Source organism: Fistularia commersonii, chromosome 11, assembly GCF_037954325.1.
Source record: "Fistularia commersonii isolate RoL2024-O1a breed Wild chromosome 11, RoL_Fcom_v1.0, whole genome shotgun sequence".
NCBI classification, from domain to species: domain Eukaryota; kingdom Metazoa; phylum Chordata; class Actinopteri; order Syngnathiformes; family Fistulariidae; genus Fistularia; species Fistularia commersonii.
Genome location: NC_141294.1, coordinates 4,352,333 through 4,370,454, shown reverse-complemented (window position 1 = coordinate 4,370,454; position 18,122 = coordinate 4,352,333). Strand labels below are relative to the sequence as shown.

General features: G+C 41.0%; 1 protein-coding gene across 3 annotated transcripts in view; it reads right to left on the bottom strand.

Annotated features, from left to right (window-relative positions):
* znf407 (zinc finger protein 407) overlaps positions 1-18,122 on the bottom strand; it is a 138,406-nt gene that overhangs the window by 106,751 nt on the left and 13,533 nt on the right. The window lies entirely within an intron of this gene.

The following is an 18,122-nucleotide window of genomic DNA, read 5'->3' as shown; positions in this document are numbered from 1 at the left end:
ACCAGTTTACCATGGAAATATAGTCAATCACAAAAACAGAAAGTCTTTTCCAGCAAAGTGACATAATATCTCTGTTTGATTTCATTGCCTTCAAAAAAATCATTACCTTGCATTTACAAATGCAGAAGCCGGCAGATGCAATAATGATCTAAAATGTCTTGTTTTTCACTGTTGCAAAAAAATATGGCATATTTTTTTTCCAAATGGTTCACACATTAATTTGTTGAAATGTTGTAAAATTATGAAAACAAGACAAACCCACACACACACACACAAATTCCTAGTGTCTTGTGACTACCATACATATGATAAACAAGATGAGCAAATGCCATCATTACCCTACACAATGTATTTGTTATCACTGTTTCCATAAAGGAGTGTCTGCTTGACGGCTGAGATAGAAGTCCCATTGCTTCATTGCGTTTTATGGGATGGCATCAAATATCAAAGGGGACACACAAAATGAAATTAAACATAACAAAAACCATCAACGTTATTCAGTTATGTGATAATGAATCTAAAAAAAAAGGCAAAATTATACAGAAATCCATGGTTCATTGCCATTTTTTTTGGTTCTAAAAATGTTACCTTGTAAATATTTGTCCTTTTAAATAGCAGATATTTCAGGACTCTGTTTTCATTAATAATCTACACAGGAGTTAAATCTGTGATATACATTTGTTGTTGCATTCAAAGACTATTATTCTTTTAAAGAATAACTGATATCGCCAGGTTTGGGTGGTTAACATGTACAACATATTGCAGTACAGTGAATAGCAAGTGCCAATTACTATGATCAATTCACAAAATTAAAGATTGTTTTGAGGTTGTAGTCTGATCTTTTCACAGTGTTGATATGTATCCAAGTTTTTGAGGGAACTTGGTCTTGTCGTAACCATTTTGCCCTCGGCTAGCATACTAATATGGCCTTGGGTTGGAATAAATTAATGCTCAGATTAGCAGGAAGGATGAAGAGGAGGTTTTATTTTTAGAAATTAGAATATTTCTTACATTATTAAAGGGGGGAACATCCTTTGATTCCTCCCATGTCTTTTTTTAATTTTTTTTTTTTTTTTTTCCACTCCCTTCCTCTTCACTGAGATAGTCCCCAAACTGCCTACCTGTGTAAAAACAGAAGTCTTCAGTGGACGGAAATATGGCCTAGGGAAATGAAAGCAGCATGTCTCTCCCTCCTGTAGCCTGACGCTGTGCTCGGCATGCCACACAAACTCTAAATTTACTGCCACAGCACATTTCTCCAACCCCTCACCCCTCTGCCTTCTTCATTATTCAAATCTTTTGTTGTGTAGATTAACATTTGTGATAGCAATAGATGGCTGATAAGTAATTGCAAAAACAATACACAGGAAAAAGAAAACAAAAAAAGGAAAAATTGAGTTGATTAAAATCCTTTTGTAAAATCAAATAAAATGCATTCTAATAGAAGTGCCAGCACGTGTTACAAGCTAGTAAGAGATTCCAGTAGGTTTCCACTGGGTGATGCTGTATGCGGCAGTAACCCTTCATCTTGTTCCGTGGGTCCCTGTTGCTGACCTACCTTGAATAAAAGAAATAAAATAAATAAAAAATGTTCACCTTGCTTCTGTTGTTTTCTCAAATGATTTCACGACAAAGGAGCAACAAGGCTAGAATAAAAATTACTTCAATGTGGCTGAATTCATTTAGTTAAACTCCCGCTCCTGAACTGACTTTGCTCTAATTACGACAGACCCCTTTGATTATTTCAGTGATTAGTAATATTTAAGAGAATACACCTCATATTGAGCTAAATGTCTATAGAGTAAGTGATAACACCCTTTTCCCACACACAAATACAAACAGACACGCACACCATCATTGCTTTAACTCCCACCTCCAAAGCCCTCCTGTAGCCCCTTGATGGCATTGATATCTCTCTCCTTTAACACTTGCTCTCTTTACTTAGTCTGTGTGCTTCGTATGATTGGTGGTGGAGGGTTGTGTGTGTGTGTTTGTGTATGTGTGTGTGTGTGTGTGTGCATAAGTGTGTGTATTGGGTGGGCTGTTTAGGCTGATGGCCCTGAGGTGGACAGATGACCAGTAGAGCAGAAGAAACTGCAGAGCCAAATAACTCCTCCATCCCTCAGTCACGTCAGGAGGAATTCAACGCTGCGCAAGACACTCAGTCTAAGTGTTGTGACGCCTAATTACCACCAGCAGCAGAGTACCCAGCAGCACCCAGAGCCGAGCAGTTCTTTTGGATGGACAGCTCTTTGTAGTTCCGCACGCAGGAGAGACAGAAAAAAAAAAATAAAGACACCTATTTGGCACTGAAGGGGTGCGTGAGTCTGTTCCGAGGTTGGTGAGAGAGAGAATATAGAGTCAGTTTAAAGGTTTAGCTTATTTTTCTCCTTCTAACTGGAGTTGAGTTTTTTTGACTCACCTTTAATTCTTTTTACTCCTTCATTTTGTTATAGCTTTTCTCCCACTGAAGGTGACACTTAATCCTAATTTTTTCCACCTAAGGAACCTTTAACAGCGTCTCTGAAAAATGTCCGGTCTCTGTTTGTATACATTTATTTCCATCATTTCGTATTTTATTTCCAAGCGCTAATTGCAAATATTGCTCAATTTTTTTTTTTTTCCAAAGAATGAATCATACTAAAATATTATTTGTATTTGTCAGAATTCCTGAAAAATATGGCAGCTCGCATTTAAAGTGCAAGCAGTGCGGCGCAACATACAGTGCGGTCTGTGCACGGTATATCGTAAATGGTCAGTGTGCATCGTAGCCCAAAGACATGTTCTCTTGGTCTGAGGAACATTCTAACAGAACCAGTCTTATGCCATTAGCTGTACGGCAAATACGATTTCACGGCATCCATTGAGTCCTTCACCAAGAATTTGTGTTGAGCAGTCATGTAGCACAAGGAGCAGCAGGGCCATCACACTTTGGTCCATCTCATTTAGAGATGGCATGCTTTACACAATCTCTCTCTCTCACTCTCTCTCTCTCTCTCTCTCTCTCTCTCTCTCCGTGATACACACACATGCTTGTTCAGTGGGGTGGGCTGTGTGAGAGCACCAAGTGTTCCTCGGCACACTAATCGGCATGACAGAAATAAAATAAAGAGAGTTGGACTCCGTCAAAACATGTATTGCCCCTTAAACAGAGAGCCAATAACAGAGCTAAAACCGCTTGTCCGTTTCCACCAAGCCTCCCTGATCACACACCAACAGTCACATTATCTTAATTCAGGAGATTCTTTTAAGTGTCTCCTTAAACAACAGAGAGGATGTTTCTTAGGAGAGACAAATGAGTTTACCCATTTTAGCAGGGGTAAATGCCTAAATTCTGCACCATCGATCCCTATCTGGGCTACTATGAGGCTGGAAGCTGCTACTGGATCCCAGCTGTTCAAAAAGGCTTAAAATATGATGAGAAAGAGATGGGGAAGACACACACTTGAAAAAAAATCACCTTTATCCTCTATAATGGTCAATACCTGCGGGCAGCACAGGAAGGGCATTCACACATGCAAACAATCACAAGTGACAGTCTTTGCCATCCCCCCCCGTATAATTTAAGCCCATATACATATTAGTGGAGGGATGCCTTGAGAACGATGGCTAGCCTTCGGACTCCGCTGGGAAAATTGATTTTTACTTCTCTTGTGTATTTTTCCCTGGCGAGGTGCTGGGTAGGTTTTTAACCTAACACTCTAACCTGAGTGTTAATGCACAAAGAGACATCATGTCCATTGATCCGACGGTGCCGCCAGAGCGTCGTTAAATGTCTGAGGGGGGAAAACAACATGGGGCGGGGGGCAACGCTAAACTAGTTGAAACAGCCTTCTTGTACTTGTGCGAGCCTTGTAAAAAAATGTTATACATGTTATAACGACTTAATTTTGTTTTTCTCCAGCGACGGCAACAAAGGTGTTAAGTTTAATTTACTTGTCGGAGCGATGCGTTTTACGCAAATAGCTGCTCCAACATGTCGAACACAACGCAACATAGAAACTAATTTAGATCAAGCAAAAACTTCTGCAAAAGAAAGACTACCTGGAAGTGTGGCAGCACTAGAACAAAGATGGTTCTCCAGCCCTCCAGTATTGCACATCCTGTCTGCTAATTATTGTTTAAAAAATAATAATAATAAGGATTAATAATACATTAAAGAAAACCAGAAGAAAAAAAAATCCCAGACATAAAACATATGTATTTTTAATATGAATCCCACTGAATCAATACCCTCAATTAGCAACAGCAAGCAAATTGCCAGGCGAGGAATAATTACTCGAAGGTCAGTAGGTATTATTCACAGTCACTTTAGTTTACCACATTAGTACAAGACAGGACGTTGGGCTAAAATTATAAATTCCATTCCCATATCTGTCCTTTTCTGATTTAGATGGATGAAGAATAATTAACTCCTAATTATTCAGATCACTTAAGGCACTTTCTGGCTCCACAAAAGAGATGCAGTCATGTCTGTCAGCCCACTTCAGCTGCTATCATGTAGAACGATCCAATAACTTGACCAATGACAATGTGAAAAAAATAAAAACCTTTCGGGCTGCTTGTCTGTCCCCCAGACTTCCAACACCCTGCAGCTCCAACAGTTACTACCTCTGAGGGTCTTAAGGAAGCACACTTCCTTTAAATTCACCCATATGCAAATTGTAATATGTGATTTGCATTTTAAAGTATTTAACTCCCCATATTTATTGGGCTCTGAGGCCTTGCTGATCATTGATTTATGTGCTTCCGGCAATCGTATTTCCATATTTTGTGTGGTTTTTAACGACAGTAATAATTCAAATATGCAAAAAGTTGTTCTTTGAACGATATCTTTAATTATATCCTCAAAGCATCATTCCTTTTCACTTCTTTTTTCCTAGTGCTGAGATTGTCTTTGAATAAAAAGGCTGAAGTTTCATAAATTAGAGTGAGCCGTTAGACATTGATGGGCAAAACTCCCGGTCGCTTACCTTATGCACAGGGAGGCATCTTAGCATGTTTGCCTTTCTCCATAGCCACAAACAGACTTGGGGCACTCTGCTGTAGAGGGACTCATGTGACCTTGTCCCCTGAGCCCTAAATTAATGCTGACATTCTTTCACCACAAATCCAGTCTCAGATTGTGAAATTCGTCTCTTATACTCAACCAGAAACAAAAAAAAATAACACATGCATAAAAAAGGAGACCTTCCCCCTCTGTTTTGCCGCTAACACAGAAACTTTCTCTGTCACCTCTTCTTATTAGAGTTGTCAGAGTCGCCGCATGCTCTTATGAAAGCCGTCACCCTCCACTTGATTAAAAGTGGCGGGTTCCCACCACCGTTTGGCCTATCAGCACAACTGAGCAGCCATCAAATGTGTCTGCAGTCGTGCTCGCCCGTATTCCCTTTGTCACCTCAGCACAGCAAGGAAACTTTTTAGAATAATTGCTCACCCATTCACGAGCATGGGTGACTAATATATTAGATTAGTGGTGTTTGGTTGCAAAGGGGAAAGGGGGTGTTTGATTATCTTGTTCACTTGGTAGGCTGCGTACTGTGTGAGTCAATATCAAAACCAAGACAGATTCATTTAGGGAGAAAGCCTGCACATTAAACCTCTGACCGTAATGAGCTGCACAATAGCTTATTAAATTAAAAATTATAGTATGGTCACACCACATGCCATAGTGCTAGATTATCGATACCTCCAGAATTTAAAAAAAAAAACACTTCAATAGAGATATTTTAGTGTAGAATGCAGTGTACAGGAAATCCAAATTGAAAAAAATATAATAAAATGGAATGCTTGCTTTATTTTAATATTGCTCCGACTAAACATCTTATAAAACCTTAAAAAACAAAAGTGGTTAAAGACATTCTTTTTCTCTGCATCCCTACCTGGGCACGCACACACACACACACACACACACACACACACACACACACACACACACACACACACACACACACACACACACACACAGCAACGTGAAAATCTCACACTATCGTGTGCGATTAAACGGAATGGCCAATTAGATGGAAGATTTAACATTGCAAACATAAATAGTCGTTTCCTAAATTGTACTTGAAATTAAAAGTGTTGCATTAATTTTAAATTATTTGTAAATTACACCCGCTTAATTATTACCAGTCACTATAATTGCCTTTAACGCTGTAGTAATTTATAATTTTTCCTTATAATTTGTGTCAAAATGTATTCGGCGTATGTGATGCTTTTGCGGCAGAGTGGCTTTCGATACAAAGATGTTCAGTTCAGAACAAGCCGGCACACATTACCACGGAGGCCCTTGGAGGATAAATTTCACCCCACTGTTTAACTATCACGGTAGAGTTTTGCATTAAGTGCAAGCAACATATGTTATCAACCGGCCCCCACCCCCGGAGCTTCACTTCAGTTTCCTGCACAGTGGCTTTAAAATTAATCACTGCAAATCCATATTAGTAAACTGATTTTATTTAATCTGATGTTAACATATTCATATATTCGCAAGTAACGTGTGTAAGTGCGCGGTATATTTTTGCTCTCATACTAAGGGGTAGGTCTAAATAATAATATACAGGGTCAACAGCAAAAATAAAAGGCATGAAGTGACATTTGTATGCAGGTCATCCAAAAACACAAAACTGCAAATTCACATTCCCATACACACGGCATCATAAAAAGACCACTCTGCAAACACTCACGAGTCAAAAGAAAAAAAAAAAAAAGGCTATAAGTCATTATAAAACACTACCAACTCCAAAAGATCCATTCAATATCACACTTTTAGGAGGGTTTGTTTGTTGGATTTAAAGTTTCATGAAATTCAGAGGAGTGCAGTTCAATTACACTCCGATGAAAATCCTTCAGCTTGCGGAGAAGAGCTGTGAAACAGAGTGTAAAACTCTTTCCTCCTCCTCTCCAGAAAGGTTATCACATTGTATCTCATTGCCTTTACCTGCTCCTATTCACTGTGAACATGCACTGATTTGAATAAGCACCGCTCCAGAGGCTCTCTTATCAGATCCCAGATGGGTGTTCCAACACAGCAGTATCAGGTACAAACCATCTTGCCATCCACCCCCACCCAAAAAAAAGGTTAGATTAAAAAAAGAGAAAAAAAAAGGAATAAAGGAGATGAGAAGCAAAGTGTTGGTGCATCTAGGATCTATCGCCTAAGAAGACAACCTGGTTAAAATTGCATCCAAGCTTGTGAGCTAGATATGCAAAAGTGACCAAGAGAGAAAAGCTGTTAATTTTTCCTCTGGAGAGGATTCATTTTGCCATTTCCCTTTTTTTCATTTTCGGTTGAACGCTTTCTCTTTTCTCCGAGCTCCTTTCCTTAACCAGAATATATTTTCTATAACCTTGCCTACAGACTCATCAATTTATTTCAAGTATAAAATGCAGGATTTAATGTACTGAATTTTTAAGTGGGATATTATTAAAAAAAAATCATTAAGCAGTGTGATAAAAACAAACCGTGGATCTGCTAATGTGCTGCAATTACCCACCAAAGGCATGATATTTTAAAAAGATTTCATTTCATTAATCGGGTCTTTCTTCCTTACAATACGGAGCCACAGGAGTACAATTCCCTAAAGATGCACTGATTTTAAGTTTTATGTCGTTGTTTGCATTTGCTCCATGAGGGTAAAATACCAGCTTGGGAAGGCATCATTCAGCAATGTTAGCGAGCGTGGTAGTAACATGACCTCAGAAAATGTATCCTTCTCGGGTAGGTGAAACAGACACAAACACACACATACATGCACTGAGGCCATGTTCATTTCCCCAGTCCTCTTAAAAGGCTAACCTGCTCTCTTCATTAGGGTGCTGTGGGGACTTATCACCGGGTAGTCTTTGTCCTTGCTGTAATTGCCCTCTCGGCATGTCAGCCCCCACCCACCACCAGCATCAGCATCGTAGCGGCCCTCCACCCAGCCAACCAGCCCGGCATTAGCCCCCTCGTGACAGGCCCAGAGAGACGGCAGAAAGGGGAGCCTCTCCTGAGACCTGCTGATCGGCCCCGAGGTGCACTGGTATAGAGAGGCTTGTCCTAGTTAAAGCAGGACCGGCAGGGACACCCCACTGAACACTACATCGGCCCTGCCACGAGCCCAACCTCCACCTCCTCTCATTTACAACTGCACCAACACCCACTCTGTTGGCTTTGCATCTCGCAAAAAGATAGGGAACTTTGATATTAACTCGTGATTCTGCTTTGAAATTGTACGACACAAGGGAGAACTCAGTGTATAAATGTGTTGTGTTTGTTGCTGCTGTTTTTTTGTTTTTTTTTTTATTGCCCCATGAACTAGAGAATTATCCATTTGTTTATCATATAAAAGACAAACAAATAGAAACCTAACTTCTTTATCTGTCCTCCATCAGGTGTGACATCTCTTTCAAAATTATAACCAATGAGTGTTCTAGTTGAATCTCATTTTGAAAGATTCAAAAGAAAATGACATGTGTATTTAAAAAAAAAAAAAAAAAAATCAGTGACTAAATATTTCATAAAAAAAAGTAGGAATACAATTTTTATTTTATTCAGGCAAAACATCCACGTGTAACCTAAAACCAGTCAAATGCTGAAATGCAGACGCATCTTGAGGGTTTCTAGCAAGTTGAATGGCGCCATCTAATGTCCAATATATAGACCACAGGTCACGAATACCAGTTTGTGTATCTTAGCTTTCAACTGGATTCAAAAAAACTAATTTGTTTGTTTTTTTTGTTTTTTTGTTTTTTTTGCTCCACTTGAAGTTCGTGTACCCTGTAAAACTCCAAGTAATCAGATTTTGCTGGGGGGCTTTGAAGGCAGGCTTTGAAATGACCATGAAAGTGGGCAGAGTGAACCCCCTAATTTGAAATTTAACTGTAATAGACACACAACTATCAGTGTTGTAGCATAATAATTCTGACCTCTGTTTGTTTTGCTGAATAAACAGAATAAATGAATAAACGCTTCCTCTTCACACTGCATGCTGCTCCTCATCACACTCCACTATGTTTTTTTTTCCTTTTCTAAGGGGTAATCGATGTGTCAGCGCTTTTATGGTTGGCTGCAGGGGTGCAGACCTACGACTGTATGTGGGGACCGAGGGCCAACATGGAGGAGTGTTTAGGAAAAGAAAAAAACCTACTTGACAATACACTCTCCTATTTTTTTGGCCATGTGTCCAACTCTCTTTCCAACAATTTGATGTTTGTAGATCCTAAACCAGAGGGCAAGCTACTTCACCTCGGCATTCCTAAGCTCCTTATACTTTATACGCTCCTCACATGTCTCCCCGGCCGCCCCTGTCACCGGCTCTGGCACTATTTAGTGTCTTATGTACAAATATGGGGTTTAATCACACACTGCTGAATCCGACATTATCTACCGGGGCCACAGAAGATGTAGGCGAATAAATGTGATGAGATGTCCACTGCAACGTCTCAATATCTTTGTTGTGCCACATATGAAAAACAAACACATCACATTGGACTCTGTGCCCCTCTCATTAAGCACACACTTGTGCAAGCATTATCTGTCCCCTCTCCACACTTGCATAAACACGCACAAAGACCACGTTTCCTTTCTGCATCCCTGAATCTCTCCACACACACCACCACCACCAACAAGCCGTGGTGTTTTATGCATCCCACGGGGCTCGGAGACAGTGAGATGTGGCTATAGCACACAGAGGATCCAAGTCAAGGACACATGCAGCATCACTCACGCCGCGATTATTTGCTCATATTTAAAGCTGGGCAGCATAGGGGCTACCTGAGGGACTGTGGCTCCGTATACAGAGGAGCATGGGAGATTTCAGAGTCCAAGGGGTGTGCTGAGCAACTGGGAACTAAAGAAGATACAACTCAGGCACTGGGAGAGGGAGAGAAAGAGAGAGAGAGAGAGAGAGAGAGACGACGGGTTTTATACGTCAGCCTGGTGATATGAGCATTTTTATGGCTGAGTATTTTTCCTCTTGTCAGTGCTGGATAAGGAATCACCATAAGGTTGGGGAGTATGAATATTGCCCTTGAGGGCCCACTGTGGCTGTTTCTGTTTATGGTTGACTAGCAATCAGCCACCGATTCAAGACCCACAACCTCTCATCCATCCATGTCAGCAATTAATCAATTAAACGGGCAGCGAGGAGGAGTGGAATCGTCTAGGTGTGTTAATACAATAGCCTGTTAAGGTTGATGTAATTTCATCACTAATGTCACCCATTCATCACAGCTTATTGTCTTTTTCGCATAGACAATGGTCAATATCACTTCATAAATCTAAGAATCATGGGGATCTTGTGATATTAAACTTGAGGGATGGGACTACCTGAACAAGGGCGAAATGTAACAATTAAACCTATAGAACAAGAGGTAAACAGAGCCAGCCATCTCTAAAACTAATGTCATGTCCGTGACATTACACGGAACAACTAAAAACATTTACGGTAAAAAAAAAAAAATGCATATATATACTCATAATGGACAGAACATATTCTAAGAGTAGTTAGTAAAATAGAAAGATAATTAAATTCTGATAAAGTCCTACTAGAGCACAGCCTATCAAAAGTAAAGCGAAATACTCCGTATACATTCTGATTCCTTCCGTGAACTTTTGCTGGCCTCCAGAACTAGTCCTTGTCTCTTTTAACTACATTGCGGCACACAGAGCATTAAAAAAAAAAAAAAAAAAAAAAAAAGAACAAGTGTGTGTGGCTATATGTTCAAGTGTGTAAATAGATGTGTGTAGGAGGAGGGCCTGTGTGTCCATGAGCCGTGGTATCAGCGTGTGTGGGCCTGACCACATGCGATACACAGAGTGCGAATGATATTTGGCGTACTAATGGATGACGGATTGTATCACTCGCAGTGTTTTCTGGACTTAAGCCATTGACAGCTGACAGTTTTTGCCAGTATTTTATAACTTTAAAGTCAACACTTTCTTGTCATGGCCAAACTGAAAACTTACAATATATATATATATATATATATCTACAGGCACGCATACACATGCACATACACACAGACACAATTCATGCCACTCATTTTAGATGAAATAAGCCTTGGACACAAAACAAATTATATAACCTGGGAGCGAGAGCGTTATAATGTTGGATTACTATTGGAAAATAAGGAGCCATTTTTATGCCCGCGACGCTTAATTGTTTGGAATCTCATCAAATTGTTTTGTTACACTCGAGGGCTTTTCATGCACAAGTATGGATTTGAATCACTTTACAATAAATACAGTTCGTAATCTTCATCAAACGCTTCATCTCCTTAAACAAACTATCCATCACATCAGTCGAAGGGTACGAAATGGGCAAACGTCCAAGATTTTTTACAGAGGACCAATACCAGCGCCCGATATTAGCCTGGTGCCACTAACAACTTTGGTCAGACACAAAGAGCCTCCTCTTACAACCAAGCCAACATTTCCTCAGCACTCCCAGTAGGTATATCAGCTCAATTATGAAGATGGCAATGACTGATTGCATTTTACCTCTCCCCTGTTCCGCCAATAAGTCGGCCCATCACACAGAGAGGGGGAGATGAAAGAGGAGAAGGGAGAGGGACAGACACAAAGATGGCAGTGTCATCTCTGGTGAGCAACAAGCATCCCAGATGCCAGTCTTGAGGATGGTATCAAACATCTCCGTGGCAAGCTCGCCATGAAAATAATCTATACCTACAGGAAGTCAATTAAAAAGTGCCAGAGGAGATTAAGAGCGGCTTGACAGCTTTTCGTCAGGCCATAGGTTTGTCAAGGCAAACCGACGGGTTGCGGGTCTGCTGTATTACCGCAATGCAATTTAAAACCGCGCGTGTTGGTAGTCGAGACGGATCGGAGAAAACGGGCGGTGGCGGTGGAGGGAAGGAGACTGTTGCTGAACACCTTTAAAAGCTCCCTCATGAATATTAAAAAGGTCCGTGTCAGCCTCTAGCTCTACCACAAGTTTGCAAACCAGCGCAACGTGTCTGTTTGCACTGAGAAAGTGCTCAGTCTAGATATCAATTAAATCAAGTCCTGTCAGTCTGATCGCCCTCTCAATGGAGGGACAGCCCATTCCCCTTTACAAATCAGCTCAGCTTTGTGTCACCCATACATCTTTCATCCTCCCCGTGGTTTCCGTTTCTCTCCCGGTTGCCATCTTTATCAGCCCCGACCCGCTCTTCCTCTTTCCACATCTCCGTCTCTCTCCCCCTCGGTCGCCCAAGCAGCCAGTAACCGAATGCACAAATTACTCTCCCCTCCACCTTTAACTCCCACTAAATCTTTCCCTTTCTCCACTTTGCTGAGCCGGGATATTTTATTCCTCCATCAAATATGCATCCCATTAATTAAGTTAAATTACTCCTGGCTGCCAAATATTCCCTGCCCCGATGGGTGTCAACACAGAAATGCATGACTGTGAACCGGCAATGACACAGCCCCAACACTTAAACATGAGTTACAGCCTTGAGCTCCATGACATGAGCTCCATCCATGGGCAGATTACCAGACACTTTGTGCTGCTGGAATTAAGCACCATTCGCTCCTTCCCCTCCACCCAGCTTTTTAATAAGTGCACAATGGATGACTCTCGCACTTCTGACAATGAGAGGACTGATATTTTAATTACACCCCTTTTTTCATCTTCCTTCCTCGTCATCTTTTAATTGCTGTTGTTAATCACTTATTAACTCCCTTTATTTTCTGCTACGATATACCTACAGAGTGATTAGCTCTATGGAATCGAATATTCGGCAGCATTTGTTGGCCATTTTAACAACTTGCCAGCATAGCGTTTGCAATTCTTGAATATGACAGGTGATCTGGTTGGCAGTTATAAGGCGAATATTATTTTTGCTCATTATTATCAATGGGATGCTTTTTATTTTTATTTCCTTTTGCTTGAAATAAATGACTGTTGGTAGAAATGCAAAAACAGAATCTCCTATGGAAGATTTATTCACAACAACAACAAAAAAATAATCCAAAAAGTATATTACCACCCTCGGAACATTTAAAGATTACAGTTGTGAGACTGTACAGATAGTACAATGGAGACAATAGTTTTAAAAAATCCAGGAGAAAAGAATAACTTATCATCAAAAGCTTACGAGTTTTATTCGCTCCCATTTGTACCCATTGATCTTGTCATTTTGTGTATGGGGCCACAATGTTGTTTTTTTTTTTTTTTTGTTTGTCTGTGATTAAAGAGAAATGCTGTAATTATGAAGCCCGGAGGCCACTGTTCTGGGTCCACTAAAGAATATGAGATTCTTATTAAAACCTAATAGGAAGGACCATGCTGACAAATATTCCCCTCCCCTGTCTCTCGTGCGCAGACAGTGCTGAGTCGGGTCCGATTCAAAAGCTTGTTTTCAAAAACATTAAACAGGCTGGACAAGAAGCGAGCGTCACCCTTAAGTAGTTGGGACTTTGAAACACAAATCCTACGTATTTGTTAATGTGCCTTATCGTTCATCACCTCTCTCTTGAGGATTAGACATTAAATTCCATCTAATAAAGCCTTATGTTTGCTGTCATTTCATCAGGTGAGAGATATCTGAGATTTGCCATGGGAGAAAATAAAGTTTGACCAACCAGCGCAGAGACAAGAACTGTTAAACTGTAACACTTCTGGATTTATACTGATGTATCAAACCTGTCAAGAATTGATTTCTTTCTGTCCTCGCTTCCTTCCTCACTTGTTTTTTTTCTGTATGCGCATGTTAGCCTGTGCATGAGTGTTTCTATTGCAAAAAGCATTAATTTTACAAACATCAGCCCAAGGCTACTAAACACATCCAATCCATTATGCTGCGCTTTATCGTGTTATGGGGGGTAACGGGTTGTAAAGCTGTCTTGGTCATAAAGAGGGATCGCAGAGTGCCGAGTCAAACCGGAACGCCAAGCTCTCCAAGCCATACACAGCCCTTATTATCATCAGAACAGCTCCGTCACATACTTAACCTTTCCAGACCAGCCTTTCTGCATTATTTTCCAAATGACCTTTAGCGTTACTTATTTCATTTCCGATAATGGCATACTAAATTTTGTTAAATGCATCAGAGCAAAATGTGTTTATTTTGGTGAAGGGGACTACGTTAAGTGGCAAGGACCAGGCACAGATTTTGAAGTGTCCCAAGGATAAGACATTAAATTATGTTCATGACGGTCAGCGATTACTGACCCGGGTGTTAGATGAGCAGAAAAGACTGAGAGATCGACAGAAATAAAAGGGAAAAGGAAGATTAAAAGAGGGTGAATGGGACCGAATAGTTTCCATCGAATCCAATAAGACGTTCGGGATGTAAGGGGAATGCACTTGTGGGTCAGTTTCAGTTCACAACCTTTATTGCTCTCCTTTTCAGTTTGATTTGTAGTATGCAGTGGACACACTAACACACGCGCACACACACACACATTTGTTCAATTTTGTTTTGCATGCAAATATATGAATTTATACTCAAGAAATGATTGGTACAATAGAATTGTGTGTATATACTGTGTGTATATATATATATATGACTGCATGTAGTGCAATCTTTCTCACACAAAAGCTTTCACAGGGACCAAGTGAAACGCATAGCACATCCTAAAGCTGCTGTATCACAGACACAATCCCTCAGCTTGCCAGGAACTGTGTGTTTCACGGAGATGGGAAAAGGGGGATCTTAGCAAAACTGCTAATGTACGTGATGATTAAGTGTAACTCAAATACCGAGTGTGTTGTTCATAGGCCTGACAGGCGGTAATTTGCTGTATTATATTCTACGGTTTTAATTGCACGCCACCAACGTGTCCCTCTGACACATTATGAACCGATGATGTACAATTATTTGGGGCGGCAGAAGATCAGTGGAGTGACATTATAATCATCCTCATAGGGATCCCTCTCTTCATCTGCAACAACCATTACTGTTTAAAGGGGAGGAAGGGAGGAAGAAAAAAAAAAAATATATAAAAATAGTTCTCAGGGAGTTCTAACCAGAATCTGTTTGAGGATTACAGAGAATCACGTCAAGTGAGAAGGAGAGGGGTGTGGATAGACAATAGAGGGGATGAATTAAGTGACGGCTTTCTCTGGATAAGCAGCAAGCTAAGATGCTCCTCCACTGTCACTGCCAGGCCTCACACTACTCATAGAGGCCCGGGCATTAAGGCACATTACAGCGGATGAGCCACGCAGGGCGGAACTGATGGGCTATTCTGGGAACAGACCAGACAATCTCACAAGACAGGGGGGACATAAAAACCCTGACATGAGCCAGCCCCATCCTGTTAACAGTCAAATCACACACCCAACACCCAACATGAAATCATGACTATATATACTCTCTCCAACACTAAGTCAAGAAAATCGAGATGAGGAGGGAGGGAGCGAAAAACACGCTGCAGCCTCTTCCGCCGGAAAGCCAAAGTCAAGCGTGTCACAAAGTTTCGGCGTCGCAAGAAAGCAACAGTTTTTAAGTTTTGCTCAAATTCCTGAAGTGACACGAGGAAACGGGTAGCTTATGACCCATAATCATAAAACGGCAGTCCGCAGGAGGAGAATCTATGCCCAAGACAGTGTTAATACTTCTAAAGGCCGGGGCTGAGATATTAAACCAATGCCTCAAAGCATTTAGACTGTTTATGCATAATTTAACAACTACAACAGCACTGGATGTCCATTGCATCTTTGGGGAGGACAAGAGTGCGAGAGGACGAGAGAGCGGTGGGGTAGAAATGCTGAATTCAGGGTCTTTCTGGTAGATGATGGAGTAGAGGTGGAGGCGGCTCATTAAATGGCCGGGCCCCACTGCGGACTAAACATGCCAGGAGGAAACGCAAGAATGTGCTGTCTCACATGCTAGGGTTTTTTTTTTTGTTTTTTTTAAAACCAATTAAATATGAGAAATCTTATCTTGCATGCTAACGGCCAATTTGTGTTTTTCTGCTGTTTGTGCACCTTAGGAGTTCTTTATGGGCAAATTAAGACATATCTTTCTGTTTTGAAATAAAGACACTAATACGCAGCGAGTTAGGAACATCGACTGATACAAAGAGGACCCATAAGATGTGGTGCGTTGGAGACTAACATTGCCTATGCGATGCTAGTGATAATGAGTGACTACCCGACTCAGGTTTGATTAGCAGCGTGGTCAAGGGTTCCACAACGTCTAATCCTCACATTTGCATTTGTTAATTAAATGCCACAACAAGATGATCTTTAACTATCAACAACTCCCCCCCCCGCTCCTGAAAAGAGATCAGCAGCACTGACCTAAAGCTAAAGGGGCTGGACAGCCTGGGTGCGGCACATCCAATCGCTCAATGTCAGGACCGGGGTGAGCTTCTATTCAGAAAGTTTAACAAAGAAAACAAAGCAATCAGTGTAAATGAAGAAAACTGAAAAAAAAGGAAAAGCATAAAGGTAACATCGACATGCTGAGCTGACCCTCAAGAAAATGGCAAGGAACGAAGCCCGCAAAAACCCCATGCCACTGGGAGGCTGCCTTGAGGGCTGGAGAAAATGAAGCCCAAATTTTATCATTTAAAATAAGCAGCCCAAACACATACTTTCATGTTAATTGAAATGATAAATGGTGGTAACATATACACCCCTCCCTCCATTTCTCCTCTCCTTTTTTTTCCCCCCTTTTCATCAAGCAAAATGTTGACCCATCATTAGTATGTGCAGGGAAATGCAAACCTTAATCGTACCATTATCTCACTTTTCTAGGTCAGCCGAGACAAAAAAAAAAAAAAAACATGTAATCCCATTACACGTTATACCTGCGATGCGGCCCCTCATTAGTTACGTGCTTTCGATCTAGATTAAGAACGCCGCATCAAAATGTGAAAACTTTGGGAAGAAGAGCGGGCTTTGTATATGTGTGGCTCTGGCCTTAATATGGGAGTTTCTAGGGGTTTCTTTGTGTTTGCCGCTCTTTAGTCAAAACGAGGAATGGCCCGGTGATCAGTCAGTAATGAAAGCACACACAGGGCCGATTTGTCACCAGTGGCTTGGCACTGGCAGTGCGCAGCTCCTCTCCGTCCGTGTGATTTGTGAAACCACCGGATGTATTTAGTAGTGCGATTTAAAGACATATTGGGGAACCGTTCCATATGTATGCGTGTACATGTATAAAGCTAGAGGCTTGGTCAGAGCCCAACACATTTGCAGCTCTAGGGAGAAGGGGGGGGGGGGGAGGGGGTTCAGCTGGAGGGCTTGTGAAACATGAGGCTTTCTTCTCATTAAAGGAAAAGCCATGTTTAAACCAAAGCTTGTTTGCTCCTGCTGTAATATGTTTGCAAACATCAGCGGGAGCAAATAAACACAGTCGCTCTGCTCGACTTTAGAAGAACGAAATCGGCTCGCGACTGAACTAAATGGAATGGTTTACACAGAATTACACGGAGGGAGAAACTAATATCTCTTCATATGTCTTCATCTCTGCGAGTGTGTAGCCACAGAAGTTTGATGGTTCGGAGCTGGAAATCCCACAATTTACCCAATTCCCTGAATGCATGTTAAACATCTCAACACGTCCATTTGAACATGACAGGCCGGTGAGTATCTCTATCCTGAGAATGGATTATGCTGAGCATAACATTTGGTCTACATGTAGGGGGTACAAAGAACGGAGAGAATAACTGCACTCTTGCATCGCTGAGTGTATAAGGGCTCTGGTAACTTAAACCTGCTATTGGAAATACTATGATATGATGTCGGGAAATGATGAAATGATGAAAGGATATGATGAAAAATGTTACTCACTTGACAAAGGATAATTACTGGGTGAGGCTAAAACAATAAACACATTCATCCGGTGCACCGCATGAGAATTCGGGACACTTACACCTGAGACAATGTGATTTAAAAAAATTAAAATGAAATACTACAGGTCAAAGAAAAAAAGGCTTGCTTGGTTATTGTTGGGTTTATTTTGGTTGCTTTTCTTATCTTTTTGCCTTTGGCTCGGTCTTAAGTTGATCCCCCAGTGGGGAATAGGTACAATGTCTGTCTAATACCAACACACATAACTGAAGGCTTAGCCAGGACAAAAGCACTGAGGAAAAAATATGAAGTTAAAGTGAAACCTTATGTCAAGCCTCTGTATGAAACACCTTACCTCCCCGTTTTATCAATTTTGACAGTCTT